Genomic DNA, 18,222 nt, shown 5'->3' on the forward strand with positions numbered 1-18,222 from the left:
GTGTCTGGAAATAATAAAAGATTGACTTGAAAAGGAAAGAATGTTCCAACATGGGAAGCTGTCCACACAGCAGACTCACAGAATGACAACTGCTTTAAATAACACTCTGACCTCAGAATCAGCCCTTAAGGCATTCTGGTCTGGCTGAAAAGCCCATGAAGGCATTTCAGTCATGGAAATCCAAGACTGTGGCAAAAAAAAAAAAAAATGTCCTCATGAAAGATCTCTGTGAGAGAGACCCCAGTTTAAAAAGTAGCCATCAAGGAAGGATGTACTTTTCTCTAAAGGGAGGAGAGAACCTCCATTTTGCTTATGGCCTTGTCTAAATACTCATGGAGATTGTGGATTCAAAAGGTCCCATAGCCATGACAGGTCATGTCAATAGCCTTGGGTGATCACTGACATCATACACAGAGCATTAATTGTTAAAGTGACAACAGGAGTCACTCTGCACTAACTCCCCATGCAGGACTTCTATCCTCAATGAGTTAAATTTTGAGAATTAACTGTAAAATTTGTTCTTAAATAGGTTTGTGTGTGTGTGTGTGTGCAAATTGTTGAAAAATTTATTTAGTATAGAGAATATCTTCTGTGTATAAAGTTAATTGAAAATGAATCTTAATGAAAATTGGGACTGGGAATGGGAAAGGAGGAAGAGGTTTGGTGGGAGTAGGGGGGTAGTAGGGCTGGGGGGGGGGAACCACTATATTCCTACAGTTGTATTTATGAAATTTGTACTCATTAAATAAAAGGTTTCTTTGGGTAAAAATTTTCTGTAAAATTTTCTTGACGGCTTGATCTTGAGGAGAAAAATATATTCTGAAATAGTCATTTTAATTTCAAATTGTTATATAAATATTTACTCCTCTGGATATAGCTTCCTTTTCCTTGGACTCTTCAAATCTGGACTAAACTCATCAGTAAGAGTCAGAAGGGATCATGCAGATGTAGTGTGGTGAACACCATCCTGGAGAGCAAGATACGGTTTCTCACTTGCTTCCCTAGCAGAGGTCTTGAAGAAATCACCACTCACCTAAGAGAGAGTTCCCTCATCCAGGACTGAAGAGGTGAAGTAGATGCTCTCTCTCTAATGTTCGATTATTATCTAATCCTATCATGTGGGTATTCAACTAATGTTCATTGAATGTCCACCACAATCATGCCAAAGGGAGAAACAGAGCTGAATTAGACAGATCCAGTTCTCAAGGAATTTTCACTTTAAGTATCTCAAGATAAACCATTCTGATCTAAAAAAAAAAAAAAGTTGACATAATAGTTAAAAACCTACAATGAGGCCAGCACCGTGGCTCACTTGGCTAATCCTCCGCATGTGGCACCAGCACCCAGGGTTCTAGTCCTGGTTGGGTACCAGATTCTGTCCGTGTTGCTCCTCTTCCAGTCCAGCTTTCTGCTGTGGTGTGGGAAGGCAGTGGAGGATGGCCCAGGTCCTTGGGCCCTGCACCTGCATGGGAGACCAGGAGGAAGCACCTGGATCCTGGCTTCGGATCAGCACAGCTATACCACTATATTCCTACATTTGTACTTACGAAATTTGTACTCATTAAATAAAAGGTTTCTTTGGGTAAAAATTTATTTATTTATTTGAAAGACAGAGTTATAGAGAGAGGTAGAGACAGAGAGAGAGGTTTTCCAACTGATGGTTCACTCCCCAGAAGGCGGCAACGGCCAGAGCTGCACTGATCCAAAGCCAGGAGCCAGAAGCTTCTTCCAGGTCTCCCACGTGGGTGCAGGAGCCCAAGGACTTGGGACATCTTCTACTGCTTTCCCAGACCATGGCAGAGAGCTGGATTAGAAGAGGAGCAGCCGGGACTAGAACCAGTGCCCATATGGGATGCCGGCACTTCAGGCATCGGCTTTAACCCGCTGTGCCACAACGCCAGCCCCAGTTCTAGACTTTCTAAACAGGGACAGATTCAGTAAACCAAGGCAACAAAACCAGGCATGAATCCCTTTTTGCCCTCAGTATTGTGTCATATTTGTAAGAAGAGGATTGAATCTAAGAAAGCAATGGAGAATTACGAGGTGAATGCTAGTCTCTTCCAGTCCTGGTTTTTATGTTTACAAAAATGAGTTATTTGCCATCAGACATGATGTGGGGCATCCTGTAATAGCTGGGGAAATACTTGTATTTCTGACCCCATGCCCTCTATTACCCACTGTCTGCACACAGAGAGAAAGGCCAGGTCTCCCATGGAGCATACAGGATGTTTTTGATGAAACATTGCAGGAGGGCTGCGCTGGGGCAGAACTTTGACAGCCTGGCCGACGTGCATTTCTTGTCTTTGCTGGGAAGGCATCGTTTTTAGAAAAATTGTGTCCAAAGTCGTGCTGCCAAGTGCAGGGGCGACCCTGGGAAACCTGCTTGCTCATAACAGAAAAGCATTCACTGTTCCCGCCGGGCCCCAAGGTCTGCATCTGTCAGCATGGTTTAAACAGAACTGCCTCCTTCTCTGAGCTTCAGGAATTTGTCCAGAATATCACTCCTCCTGGATAACACATCCAATGAGGCCTACTATTCTCAGTTTAGGTCTACACAGAGCAAAGCATCATTTTCTTCCTGTTGTCCTTTGGGTATGGATGACAATTTGTAACCAAGAATCAGGGCTCTTAATTCATGGCAGCTGAAATTTGTCTCTCTTGAGCAGCTAGCCCATGATCTGGAAAATGGGAGATACTCAATAAATATTTTTGAATTGATTAAATGGTGATTAAATAATTCATTTTTGGATCTATGCCCAGCATGATGTCTGATAGATGGTAGGTGTCAATGAATATTTGATGAGCTAATGCACAAGTGACCATCTCCACTGCAATTAAATTTTGGGCTCTAGCATCAAAAACAAAGCAACATTATGAAGTAGATGAAGTTATGCCAGCCTCTCCCATTCGCATTTTCAGCTCAGGCGTTGCTTACCTGGGCATCCATTTGTTACTGTGGACAAGCACACTATAGCCTGCTCCTTTAAGGCAGCAGATCCGAAAGTGCATGGATCCTTGGAAAAATTAAGTGAGGGATTAGAAGAGGAAGGAGGAGGAAGGCTGGGAGTGTAGGCAGGAGGGAGCATAGAGTGGAAAGTATCACTATGTTCCTGAATCTGTATATGTGAAATACATGAAATTTGCAGACTTTAAATAAAATTTTTAAAATTGTTTAAAAAATTTAAAAGCTTTTTTTTTAAAAAAATGTGATTCAAGCACCAGCACCAGCAGCATCAGCTGGCAACTGGATGGAAATGCAAATTCTCAGTGCAGCCCCACAACTACTGAATCTGAAACTAGGAGGGTGGGGACCAGAACTCTGCATTGTAACAATTCTTCCAGGTGATTCTGAAACACAGGAACGTCTGAGAGCCACTGCTCAGGTTTTCATTTTTGCTGGCTTGTGACCAAGAATAAAGCTTGATAGAACAGCCCAGCAGTGCTTCCCCAATAGGTAGCTTGGCCTCTCTAGATTCTGAGAATCTCCAGGGATACAGCCAGGGAATCTACATTTTCAACAATTGATGCATTTATACATTAGAATTATTTCCCTGGAGCTTGTTCTCTCTCCATGATCTATTAGTTCATTTGTTTTGGCAGAAGTCTCTGGCTGATTAGATTTATTTTATTGTCTTGATGAGGGGATAATGAGGAATATATTAATATTCAATAAAAACAACTAAAGGGGGCTGGCGCCATGGCTCACTTGGTTAATCCTCCACCTGCGGTGTTGGCATCCCTTATGGGCACCGGATTCTAATCCAGGTTGCTCCTCTTCCCGTCCAGCTCTCTGCTGTGGCCCGGGAGGGCAGTGGAGGATGGCCCAAGTGCTTGGGCCCTGCACCCCATGGGAGACCAGGAAGAAGCACCTGGCTCCTGGCTTCAGATCAGCGCAGCGCAGGCTGTAGTGGCCATTTGGTGGGTGAACCAATGGAAGGAAGACTTTCTCTCTCTCTCTCACTGTCTAACTCTATCAAAGAAAGAAAGAAAGAAAGAAAGAAAGAACTAAAAGACCCTCTGTCCTAAAAGAAAAATGACCACTAATGATGGAAATTCAGATCCTGTGACAGGCAGTAAGGGATGCTTCCAGGCTATGGTGGGGTTCCTCCACCAAATTAAACAACATTAATGGCCTCCTATCTGAAACAATGAGAGGGTGAAAGTAGATTGTTTATTGGCTGTTATGTCTTTAGAATTCAGCTATTGTGTTGGGGATGCCAGGCAAAATGTAGCCTATAGATGTATATGAGTTTTTTAAAGTCATTAATTTATTTTGAATAGGAAACCACCATATAAACATTGGCATTGCCAGCATCTCATGAAATATTGAAAGGTCTAACCACACTGGCATTATTTTCTTATGTGATAGCAATCAACTGGAACTGAGTTGTTGCTACTTTCCCTGATTTATCATGGTTGCCACCCTTCCCTAGAACTCTGCATCTACTGAGCCACTTCCCTGTCTTAGAGGGAGTTCTAGTTCTCTGCTTGCATTAGAGTGCATAAATTGTACATTACATGAATTGACCACCACCACCTCACAGGCAAGAATTCAAGGAAGAAGTAGAATCCCGTAAGTGCCAAGAAAAAAGGACAAGAGCATCACTACCCTAGTCAATCCTGTTCTCACTAAACCATTTAAAAAAGTGAAGATACTGTTGATGTTGGCTCATCCCTGTTGATCAGGTACATGTTCATGTAGAGATTTTCACAAATAGAATTTTAAAGTGTGTGTTTTGCCTCCTCAGCCAGTCAGGAGAATACGCTAGCATTCCATTCCACTGAGGGTCCTAGACAAACTGACTCTAGAACTTTGCTTAACACATTGTAATGCATTTTGTCAAGTCACAAAATTTTCCCCAAAAATTGAATAACTGTTTTACTAGAAACATTTGTCACGCTTTAAAATTGAATCGCAACATTTACTTCATTTGGTATTCATTTGATTATGAAATTGGTCATTTTTTAACCAAGCATACAATAAGACAAAACAAATTATAGCTGGTCTCCTTAATAGAATTTCCCTACATACCTATCAGAAATATTACACTGCTTATACTATTGCTATACCATGCATAATGCATTAATAACTAAGCTTACAAATTTATGTTTTCTGTCCTATCCACAAATGATTTCTCCTACAAAATATTTAATATATCACCTGACATTTTACCCTCTTTTCCTGCCCCAGCACTCTGTTTACTGCTTTAGATTTATATTATTAGGAATTGAGGAGTGAAAGAATTTAAATTCATGGGCTCTGATTAGCCAGAGGCTAAGGAATGTTTGATTCAGGAATGAAAGATTCCATACCTCTTTCCCAGTGCTGACTTTTACAATTCTGTATAAAGGTAGCCATTATTTCCCACAATGCTCCTCTAAGAAGATGGCAGAGAACTGCACCATCCACTCCCCTGCAGGCAGTTATCTGCTCTGGACAGGACCTCACTTTCCCCAATGCCTTCATCAGTAGGGCTCTTGCCCACAAAGCTGCAGGGAACTTCTTTGTTCATTTTGAAAACTTCTCTAAAATCTCCTTTTAATTAATATCAAACTGTCTGGCTTTTCAATAGACAGCACTGAGTGACTGTTAAATTTTTAAGACTCTTGGAACCTTAACCATAAAACCTTTAGATTGCTGTACCCATCAATTTAAAATTATTATAAACTGATTCTCACCCAATCTTAACCTATAAACTGGACCTAAAGCTTCATAAAAAGCCTGACTTGGCTTTTGCTTCTCCTGGACTTCACGAGCAGTAGGCTCACTTTTGCTTTTTCAAGAGGGACATTTCAGAGAGCCAGCATTCAACACTTGAAAAAACTAGACTCATCACTAAAATACTTGGTATTTTTACCAACAAGCTGTTTTCAGCTTCATCATTCTCAAGAATTCTTTACCTTATTTCCATTTGTTTGGTTCTGCCCTGCTGAGACAGGAAATTGTTTAGAACTGGATTCTCACTCTGCAGCTTCCCACACCTGCTCACTTCTCTGGTCAAGGATGACTCTCATCTCCATTTCAGAAAGAGTTTCTGATCTCCTTAGCTTTAACTTACACTGGGAGAAAGTTGCTTGGTCACAATAAATCTCATCATGGCCTCACTGCACAAACCTAGGCACACATTACTCACTGTTTTGATTATCATGTGTTCAGCTGCAAATACAAAGAAATACTCATCCCCAGACCCTTACCACAATCCAATATTGTGATGCACTAGGCTAGCTCAATTGGTTTACTCCGAAGCCAAGGCTCCAAAAGGAGCAAGTCTACTCACAGTGGTACTAGTGAAAACTTTAAATGCTCAAAATACTTTAAAGATGCTCACAAAAACCATAACTCATCGCATTGAGTAAGTACAGTATACGTATCATGCAGTTATTTTTTTCAGGCTTGGGTAACACTGAGGAACAGAATGAAAGCAGTATTTTCATCAGGGATCTTAGTCTAATGATCAGTGGGCAGTAAGCAAATCTTTTCAAAATAATTGCATGCGCTGAAATCAGACAAATTTTGGTGAGGGCTGCTTAAGTACATAGCGCCAGAACCTGACTAAACCCAAGAACTTCAGGAAGGTTGTCCCAAGGAAGTGATCTTTAAACATTGACTAGAAAGTATTTGAGCCTTTGTTTCTTCACTAAGAGATGTTGAATATTAAGATATTCTTTGAAAGAATGAAACCTTAAGAGATTATTTACGTATTTACTTTAATTTGGTTCCCTTGAGATATGTGATAGATATTTCATAGAAAAAGAAAGAATAGATGTGTTATAAATTCACAAGGTAAGTTTCCTTGAACAGGTTTTACTTGCCAATGTGTGCGGTTAATACTGACAAGTGTCATTTTTATACGCTTGTTTGCTGATATAGATATGATTTTTATGTGTGAGACATATTGTGATAATCCTTAAATTTCAGTCCAAAGTGTTCAGTTACATCTTATGAAGGATTATAAAATTAAGTTCATGAACTAAAATACTACTTAGTAATTTCTTCTAACTTTCATTTATCTGAAAAATATTCAATTTAACTTGATATGTAATATTTTTACCTTTCATATACATGTTTTTCTCTTATTTATGTTACAGAGAAATGTCACAATATGACAAGGCTCTAGAACTTCCTGCAGAGGTTAGGCAGATTGTATTATATCTGTTTAGAGAGTATAAATGAGGACTTCATGAATATAAATTAGTGTTTTATTTTTCCAAGTGTCACATAAGATAAATCAGTTTCCTGGCAAGTGACAGTGATATGAACAGTAAAACATCTTCTCGTTTTTCTATTCAAAATAAAAGATTTAAGAAGATCAATAAAAGATGTGTTTAGAAGTGAAAAGAAAAACAATCTTCTATGACCATGAGAGATGCAGGGCAAGGATGGGTAAGAAAGGGGAGGGTTTCCTAGCCACAAGATTCCCAGCTCTCTGTGGAAATCAATGGACACTCCTTTTCAAGTATGGCTTAGAAATGGAAGGTTTCATAATGCTTTCAAATTAAATTAAATTATTTTAAATTTTTGTTGTATTTTCTCAGTCTTCTGATAATTGCCAACTGCATCTAGCAAGCACTATAACAATGAGGGAGAGAGGGAAGAAGGGAGGGAAGGTAGGAAGGAAGGAAGGAGGGAACTTGCCTTCCTTGCTATACAGATTCCATTTTCTGTTTAATAAAGCAAGCTGCCCAAAATTTACATTTCAGTGCAGCTGACTTCCAGCTAATAAAAATGAGGAAATTGCAAGGATTCTCAAAAGAAATTGTTTGGGGAATATCTGGAAAGCTATTATGTAAATATATGGACATTCCAAACCACAGAAGCTGGAGAGTACTTGGATCCTTTAGGGAGAATTTGGAAAGGAAGAGGGCTGTAGGTTTGTCTGTATATTAGCTTGCTTCCAATTGCATTTGAATATTGGAAATTTTTATGTTGTTAAGCTATTTCTCAACTCACTCACTTCCTTTACCCTGTCTATTCTGCACAGCTATGTCTTCTTTGGAATTATCCCATCAGAAAGGAAAGTAAATGAAACAAATCCCAGACTTAGCTACCTTTAATTAAAACTTTTCTGTGAATGGATTTCTTAATGACTGCAGAAGCTTATGGAGCCTGAACCCTAACATTCTGAAGTTGAATCACACTGATTAAAGTTCTCCACTAAGTTTCTCATCTTTGTGTGTCATGAGAAACTATTTTCCCTTAGGGGAGTGAAAGCACTCCTGGAATCCATAGTAAGTTTTTCAGCCTACTTGACCACTTTTGCTTGGCTTTCTTCGGATTTTCAGTTCATGAGTAAGATAGTAACACAAACATGTTAGTTACCTCAACTTTGACATCTTCTGTTTTTGAAGTTTGAATAGGATTGGGTATTTAGCACAGTGACTAAGATGCTACTGAGGATGCTTTCATCTGAGTCCTGGGTGCTTTCCCAACTCCAGGTGCATGCTGACGTGCACTCTGGAGGCAGCAGATGATGGCACAAGTAGTTGAGTCCCTTCTACTTAGCTACCCACATGGGAGATCCAGTTTGAGTTCCTGGCTCTTAATTTCACCATCACTGAGGGCATTTGGGAAGTGAACCAGTGAGTAGGAGATCATTGCCTCTGTCTCTCCCTGACTCTCTAAATAATAAATATACAGAAATAATTTGGATATTTTGCACATGAATGCTAATGGAGCAATTTATCTGAATAAAACATTAAATTGGGCTCAAAGTAATTAAAAGATGATTTCAAAATGATAATTCTTTAATATATCTCTTACTCTTGCAATAGCTGATACTCAAGCAATTTTTTAAAAGACTTTTCTATTTTATTTGAAAGGCAGAGTTACAAAGAGAGGGAGAGAGAGAAAGAATGATTGAGAGAGAGAGAGAGAGAGAGAGAGAGAATCTTCCATCCACTGATTCGCTCCCTAAGTGACCACAATGGCTGAGGCTGCTGCACCAGGCAGAAGTCAGGAGCCACAAGTTTCATCTGGGTCTCCTGTGTGGGTGCAGGGGCTCAGGGACTTTAGCCATCTTCTGCTGTTTTTTCAGGTGCATTAGCAGGGAGCTGGATCAGAAGTGGAGCAGCCAGGACTGGAACCGGCACTCATATGGGATGCTGGCATGAAAGGTGGTTTAACCTGCTATACCGCAATGCCAGCCCTGAGTCAAGCAATTTTATCAAGGGACTGAGCATGCAACAGGAATTACTAGCTCTTCAGGTTCACTAGGATCTCACCCATTGAGATTAAGTTTCTGGAAAACTTAATGACATATGCTGTTTACATTCTCACCATTGTCAGATTTTCCATAGTTCTTAAAGTATGCTTGAGGCTAAAATAATGGGAGCATCCTTCTGAAATAACACATAAATGGTGATGAGCCTCATACATTTTTCCTTTTTGCTACAAAGATCTTATCATATCAAATGAATTCAATTGGATAATTTACTCCTGGTGGCTTAAATGTTGCTCCATCACAGAGTACACAGTTACAGAGTAGATTTGTGCTGCCCAGTCCAATAGCCAGTAGGCATATGTTGCTATTTAAATTTAAATGTTAGTTAATCAAAATTAAATCAAATTAAATTTCAGGTCCTCAACTACACTAGTTACATTTCAAGTGCTTAATAACCATATGTGGCTAGTGGCTATTAAATTGCTTAGTACAGAAGTAATACATTCCCATCTTTGAAGAAATTTAATTTGGACAATCTGGACTAAATGATTAAGGAAAATAGTATCTTAATTCAAGGGGGCTAGTATTTTTTTTTCCATTTTACTATTGAACTTCTCAACTCCTTCAAAACAAAGGCATGCTTCTTATCAGTGTAGGGTTAAATCAGTGTCCAATTTGTGAGGCAAATTCAGAGTATGTTGGGCTATAGAACCAGATGTGAAAAGAGGATGTCATGCCAAGAAGATCCAATTGAAGTGATACGTCCTGCTGGAAGATGCAGAAAATGAGGTGGTCCACAAAGACAGTTTGTTAATCTGAAGTCATGGAAAAGTCCATTGAAAACACATCAGAGCTAGCTACTCGTCAGGAGGGAAGTTACAGCCAAAATTTAGCTGCTAGCAAAAGGTTTGCAGAAGGGAAGGCTTCTCAAGTGGGTCACAGGTTGAAATCCGACCTCAGTGTTGGCAGTAGGTGGGTACCATTTAAACAGAGGTAAGGTGTGTTGTTTAGATTTGTCAGAGGCCCCACCTCCCTTTGAAATAACAATGAGGAGTTCCAAGTGTATGACTCTTTGGCTCAAAGAGTAATGGCCATGCAGAGATGAGAATCACCTGGACTAAGTACGATTAAGGGGACAAAAAGCCGGTATTGATGAAGGCACGGCCAACTGCATCCCTACCATGTCATTTCTCTTCTAATTTATTCCTACCCTCTACTCACAAACTCTTCCTGTAATCACTAATGTGATGTTTACTATTTCAATTTGAAGTGGGGAAAAAATCTCGATTATTTATCTCAACGAGAAAGAGCGAGAGAGAGACAGAGAGACAGAGAGAGCGAGAGACTTACACTTTGTCACACTGTTTGACCACGGAAGATCTATGTTGACATCACACTTAGCTACTGGTTCAGGGACTGTTGTACTATGCCTTTTTATTTTCTCAGAGTTTTGAATTTTTCCCTTGTGCACTGAATGAAATCAAAGTAGAGGTCATTTCTTTCAGTGTCCCACTCATTCTATTAAAAGATAAACATAGGCACAATAAAATCTTAAAGAGAACAGGCAGTGATTCATGAATTGTTCAATACCAGACCATAACTGGTTGGGCTCCACTTGAAGAAGTACAAGGGGAAACTATTTATAGTAGTTTCTCAGAAGCAAGAAAAAGAAAATGTAGTTGATTGGTTAAAATGAAAAGTCCCTATTTAGATATTAGTTGGGTGGTTTTATTTTATCATTTACACTGAGTTTGGCTTCAGTTTGCTTAGGTAAAAATTTAGGCATGAAGCCATCTCAGCCTAATGGCCTCCCAATTGATTTTTTATATAGTTCCCAGTGGTTTTGACTATACTTCTAGAATAAAAGATTTGTTCTTTAAGACAATAATACTTTATGTCCCTATGCATTGTAGCTGGAAATACAGATCAATTGTTCAAATTCCCCAACTTTTGAAGTACTTTCAACTTCCTCTTAAAGTCCTTTTTCATACTCCTGCCCTCAAAATACATATGCACTCAATTAAACAGCAGAGAAGAATCCAACATCAAGAAGAAATGGCAATGTAGTCAAATTCAGATGGGATCACTCAGTACAACAAAGCTGGATTGTGGGTGATACATTTGGCAGTGCCCCACATTAAATCTAGTTTATGGGGCTGGTGCTATGATTTAGTGGGTAAAGCTGCTGCCTGCAGTGCCAGCATTCCATATGGGCACTGGTTCAAGTCCTGGCTACTCCACTTCCAATCCAGCTCTCCTCTATGGCCTGGGAAAGCAGTAGAAGATGACCCAAGACCTTGGGCCCCTGCACCTGTGTAGGAGACCTGGAAGAATCTTCTGGCTCCTGGCTTCGGATCGGTCCAGCTCCAGCCATTGCGGCCATCTGGGGAGTGAACCAGTGGATGGAAGACCCTTTTCTCTCTCTCTCTCTCTCTCTCTCTCTCTCTCTCTTTCTCTCTGTAACTCTGCCTTTCAAGTAAATAAATAAATCTGTAAAAAAAAAAATTTTGTTCAGACCCCCAAAATCTTGCTTTAGTTCCATTTTTTCCAGAGTATTTTTACTTTATTTCTTAGTACTTAGTATTTTCCCTGCAGTTCTTTGCCACCCTCCTCAAATTTGGTCACAAAAATCAAGCACCTACTAAGTTACAGCTCTTGTTTTGCAGTTCCATTTCCAGGAGGACTTTTGAAACTATTTCCACCTTTCCTCATTAGTCTTCCTCCTTCCTTTGTAATATCACACTTTATCTCACTTCTGCAGAATGAGTCTCCAAAATCTTGGGCTGATCCAAATATTCACTTTCTTGCTTGAAATTCTCAGCAGGCAGAATTTACTGAAAATACAACATCCTGAGGTAAGGAGAAAATGGCCGGACAACACCAATCTTTCTAGAAGAGGATATTCCATAACATTTGAGTTCAGTGATCACAGGAGAACCTGGGTTAGAAACTCAGGGCAAATTCCTTTCATATCGTTCAGATGCAGTGTTAAGTGGACCATGAGCACCATTTCCTGTCCTGGGACACTCTCTTTAGCCTTGTGAAAACTGATTTGCCATGGAACATAGGCTTCTGTTGATTCTTGCGCCAATCTGAAGTTATAAATCTTCTTTGCCTGACTTGTGGTAATGTTCTGTCCCACCAGACTCATAGTCTGGCAGCTGGTTTTAGGCAAAACCTTCTGCTACACACAGGAATCTACTAGCTCTAGGAGTCATAGCAGAAATTGGCAATGCACGTAAAGATCTCCCTCCTGGTGCGTTGTATTCTCTTCTCTGGGTTTGACACTGGTGCATTGTATTTGCTTCACAGATACATGTTGTTATGAGCCCCACTGGCCTTCACACACTTCTAACAGCACACTTCTTGTCTAGACCCTCTCTAACCTCATTCATGATCACTCAGGAGAATACCACCCTGCCATCCCAAACCCATAACCGTGTCACCACACCTGTTCCTTGCTTATCCATCTGCTTAACTAAATACATCACTGTACAGTGAACAAGAGATGGATGCAGACATGGAATTGAGACATAATCTAGTTATGTCTCCACATAATCCAGTCATCTACTTTACCACATTAAGTAGCAACTGAGAGGTGGCACAAATAAGCTGGAGTTCTGTGTGCTGCTCTGGGCAGGATTTGAAGGTCAGGGTGATAAGAGGGTGCTCAGGCAAGATAAGTTTAATTTTAATACTTGTCATCATGATCTAAGGCCCCCATAATAGTTTATCTGTGATTCTGTTTTCTAATGGCACCTACTGATTCCTTGTTGATACAGGAGTACAATTATGTCTCACTCATCTTTGTTTCCTTCATAATATTAAAATAGTTTCTTGCACATAATAAGTTATTAGCAAGTAGATTCTACTGAATAAGTTCCCATAATATTATCATGATATATAAATGTATTATAAGTCAATAATGTAACCAGAGAAAGGGTCTTCTGAAAACACTATCACTCATGATGAGGCAAGAAATAAGAATGATACGAAGTTAAGTGAGGAAAAGACCCCCTCTGCTCAAGGGTCTGATGCATAGAAATTAAGCAAAAGAGACTTAGCTAGGGGTTCAGAATGTGAATCCCAGTTTTAGCTAAAATGGAAAAATATCTGGGGGAAAAGTGTTTGTGCTTGTATGTGTATTGCATTTGGATTGCAAAGAGTGAGCCTGAGTCAGTTCACTGACTGCTGAAGTACTCCACATGGAGAGAGGGGACCACATTACTCAGTACTATAAGCACTTAAACATTTGGGGGGATGGGTTGAGATGTGATGAATGTATTTTGCATGTGAGAAAACCATGGATTTTGGGGTGACAAAATGACAGACTGCTATGCCAGTACCAGCTAATGTGATCTTATTTGGAAACAAGGTCTTTGAAGACATTTATATAATCAAGTAAAAGTGAGGACATACTGGATTTGTATTAGGATCTGAATGTTTGTGTCTCTCCAAGGTGATGGTATCAATAGGTGGAGACTTAAAGGTAATAACCTAGGTCTCAAGGGAGAGGCCCATATGAATAGGATTGGTGACTTTATTTGTAAAATGAGCCCTACCAGACACTGAGTTTCTTGGTTCCTTGAATTTGGATTTTCCACCCTCTACAGTATCAGAAATAATTTGTTGTCATTAATAAGCCACCTAGTTTGTAGTATTTTGTAATTGGAGCCCAAATGGACCAAAATGAATAGGGTGGACCCAAATTCAATGACTGACAACCTTATAAAATGATACAAATTTGAACACAATCACACAGGATGAACAATAGGTGATGATGAAAACAGATTAGAATGCTGTATCTACAAGCTAAGGAGCACCAAGGATTGTTGGTGGCTGCAAGAAATGACAAAGATACAAGAAATTATCCTTCCCAGCAACCTTCAAGAGAGCACGGTCCTGCCAACACCTTGATTTCTAAATTCAAGGCTACAGAACTGTGAGACGATACATTGTTTTATTCTAAGACACCTGGTTTGTGGTAATTATAGCAGCCCTAGGAAGCAAATCTACCCAGTACAAGTCATTCCTATTTTGGAAAGTGCCTCAGCAGAAAATGTGCCTGAGACCAGGAATTGCATCAGTTTACCAGATCACTGTTTAGGAAATATTCTCTAAAGGCAGATTGTCCTTCACAGGACAAGGTAGATACTGAGATGGCAGGATATGCTGAATTCTACTAATCACATATGGCAGCAATATAGTGAAAAACAGAACAATGAACATGGCTGACCATGGACATACTCAGACTAAGCAAACAATCCTGAGGTATTTTAGTCATCATAAGAGAGACATTCCAGATAGGGAATATAGATGCCCTCAAAATAGATTTCAATAGAGAAAGAATATGATCTTATTTGATATTCAGTCTGATGAAGCTGGATGTATTTACTGCAAAAAACAAATTTTTTCCTACCTATCATGCTACACACCTGGGTCTGAAGAAAGCCAAGCCCAGAACACAAGGTGATAGGGTGTGTTCCTTACTTTTCTTTAGAATCAAAAGGTGGAAGAACAAAAAGCCAATGTAGAGATGCTATTGTAATGTGGCAAATGCTCATATTTTGCTTATACAGGATGACTTATTAGTTAGTTTGCAGTATACTCAAGTAATAACTTTATCAAAACTATGTTTCTCTGTTTGTTACAACCCCAAGTAGAACCAGAGGTACTATCTGCCACTCATTCCTGGATTACATGAATGGAGGTCCTTGACATGTTAGGAGGGCCTCTAAATAAATAACACGGCTCTGGAAATACTCCTGAGGACTCAGATTGATGTTATTCAGTGGACCCCTTTGTCCTAGTCCATTATATGGTGCTGTAATAGAATGCTTGAGCCTGGGTAATTTATAAAGAGCATAAGTTCATTTCTAATAGGTGTTGATGCTGGGCGATCCAAGATCAAGGAGCTTATTGGGCAAGGGCCTCCTTGCTGCATCACCCCAGTGGGAGAAGATGGAATCTCAGAGAGTGCACAAGGAGAGGAGCAAGAGGGAACCGAACTCACTCTTATAACAAGCCCACTGTCATGAGAACTAACCACTCCTGTAATTATGACGTTAATCCATTCATAAGAATAGAGCCCTCCTATGGCCCCACTTCTCAATACTGCGGATTTACAACACATGAACTCTGAGGCACACAGTCAAACCACAGAACCAGCCAAAGAAGGTGGAAGCATCTTCCTCAGAAACCGAATTTAACAAAGAATGAGAAAAAAAATGGATACTGGCCTCCAGTGAGATTCTTCCTAGAACACCTATGATACTAATAATTTATCCAAATGTGTTGCTGATAGGAATAGTTCTAAAATCTGTATGCTAAGACTGTTGTCTAAAATTTAATATATATGAGGAAAACTTAACTATTAGAAGCTTGATGTTATTTAATTAATTGAGCCTGTTGCTAGAAAGATGAAGGGAGTTTGCCAAATGAATACCAGAAAGTATCTACTTAGCAATGTTTAAGACAGATTCTGAATCATTTAACACCAGTATTCTGGTCACCAGAACCTGAGATCAAATTTCTTTTCTGTCTTTACTGATCACCAAATAATTTCTCATAGGGAATGTTCCTCAAAAACTACCTTATTTTCCCTCAAGAAAGATGAAATATTAGCAAAGGTACATTAGCATGAACATCAGTGGAAGACATTGTGATTGATTTGCTTGAGAAAATAAACATAATACGTGGGATTTGTGCCCAAAAAGAAATGGGAAAGATAAGTACAGAAAAGTGAGTAGGAAGGATGAAGAGTAATGAAATCTCTAGAGATAGAATGGTCTAAATATCCATCGCACATTTTTTCCCAGTGCTAAATATCACTCTCTTCTCTCATTCATTTCCAAAAATCAGTAGTAAAGTCTACCAGGGTCACAATCACTATGTTTGTGAGTATGTATCTCTCCATGTGGGTAGGCATTAAACTCGAAAAAGAGGTTGAATTTCATACCTTGACAAATATGGTGCATAACAGAGACTGTCAGTGTGAAAGAGGAGAGGATGACAGAATAGCAGGAGGAAGAGATGTTATTTGGGGTGGAGGAGGGGAGGGGACAGGAGGGAAGAAAGGATGAAAGGGAGAATCTTATTGAAAGCAGAGAAACCATAGAAATAAATTTGTAGAAACCTTGGCATTGACTCCCCAAAGATTGAGTAGTTGGGAGAGGGTGCTTGAGGCAATGATATTAGATTCCTTTATATAGGTAGTCAGAACTGATATTTCACTAGCAGTAGGAATAGACTTTTCAAGAGTTTGGAGTACTTTCCTAAATTCCGTAGCATCACATTATTATTCAAAAGTTTCTTCTTTTTTTTTTTTTTTTGACAGGCAGAGTGGACAGTGTTAGAGAGAGAGAAAGGTCTTCCTTTGCCGTTGGTTCACCCTCCAATGGCTGCTGCAGCTGGCGCGCTGTGGCTCGCACACCACGCTGATCCGAAGCCAGGAGCCAGGCGCTTCTCCTGGTCTCCCATGTGAGTGCAGGGCCCAAGGACTTGAGCCATCCTCCACTGCACTCCTGGGCCATAGCAGAGAGCTGGTCTGGAAGAGGAGCAACTGGGACAGAATCCGGCGCCCCGACCGGGACTAGAACCCGGTGTGCCAGCGCTGCAAGGTGGAGGATTAGCCTAGTGAGCCGCGGCGCCGGCCCAGAAATTTCTTTTTCTGATGCCGGTAGACCCTACCTTGCCCTCTTGTTTGACAGTTTTCCAAAGTTAACTGTACCAGTGGGCAGGACGTGTTGTAGGCAGGCATACATGATAAAATTAATCAGGTTTGTGAGCTGGAAGACCACGCCTTCACCACATCCCTGTGTGACCTAATGCCCCTACCTGGCCACACCTGTGTGCCCACTGGCCAATCAGGCTAATTAACCACAACCCCTTGGAAGTGGATTAAAAGCCTAGGACACAGTGCGCCCAATCCCTTCTTTTGGCTTTTTGGCCTTTTGCCAGTATGGGCCTGTGCTGGCCTGCACCTCCAGGGTGTGTGGCCTTCTGGGCACCTGCCTCATGAATCCTGGCCTGCAGGCTCCTCCATGTGGCTAGCACCTGGTACTCAGTATGAACGTAGATTTACTCGGTATGAACCCAGATTTATCTCTCTTTTAGATAGGGCCTTCATTCTCCTATGCATCTTTCTCCTTGAATGAAAGCTTAAAATGCATCATGCTTCCTTGTTCCTTTATGCCAGTATTCAGAATTCTCTGAATATTAGGCAAGAACTCACGCAGGCTTATTAATATTGGGAATTTATTTATAAGCACATGGTGATATCATATGGCACTCCAAATTCTGATATCAGAAGGAAAAAACTTTATCGCTATCACACAGCAGGTATTCAAATATATGTTAGGCCTCAGATTCAAGGCATAAGAAACTTTCTTCGCCAAATAAGGAATGGTTTATGTTACAGAACTCCATCTGAATTATCCTGGTTACTCTGTTCCAGGTTGCCACTTTTTTTCTACATTGTAGCTAGACGCTGAACCCAATGCTATTTGATCAGAGCCATGATTTAATGTCTTACCAGTTCTATATTTTGAGGTAAAGGAAAATTTGTGGTTTAGGTTTCTAGGACTCATTGGAAGTCCTACCAATGGTGCTATGGTTTAACTACTGCTCTGAGACTCCTGGCAACACTAGCCTGACCCATATCTTGGCAGCTATTTCTCTTGAGACTCTCAGCTATAATAGCTTGGACCACTCTTACCAGCCTGGGATGTTTTTCCCAACCAATACTCTTTGCACATAAGTTGAGTATTCCAGATTGAAACTGACCTTATAACATAATATCATCTCCATTTCTCACAGGAAATTGCAGGTTAGAGCTGTTACATTGTTCAAGGCCATCTAGCTAGGTGGCACTCTCAGAGGCAGTTTTATCTGAATATAGGCCATGTGTTTCTCCATGTTGCCACCTAGTCTCCCATTATTTATATTTTGATCATTCCAAGACATGCCAAGAGTCTTTAAAATTAATAACTGAATTCTAGTTTTTAAATCAGCCCCCTGTGCATTTAGATGGCATGAATAAATTCCTCTGTGATTTCTCTTA

General features: G+C 40.2%; 1 pseudogene; it reads left to right on the forward strand.

Moving 5' to 3' along the window:
* LOC100352166 (transcription factor Spi-C pseudogene) overlaps positions 1–18,222 on the forward strand; it is a 115,953-nt pseudogene that overhangs the window by 68,124 nt on the left and 29,607 nt on the right.

This window comes from Oryctolagus cuniculus, chromosome 5 (assembly GCF_051225735.1).
Source record: "Oryctolagus cuniculus isolate XC-2025 breed Fujian yellow rabbit chromosome 5, ASM5122573v1, whole genome shotgun sequence".
Classification (NCBI taxonomy): domain Eukaryota; kingdom Metazoa; phylum Chordata; class Mammalia; order Lagomorpha; family Leporidae; genus Oryctolagus; species Oryctolagus cuniculus.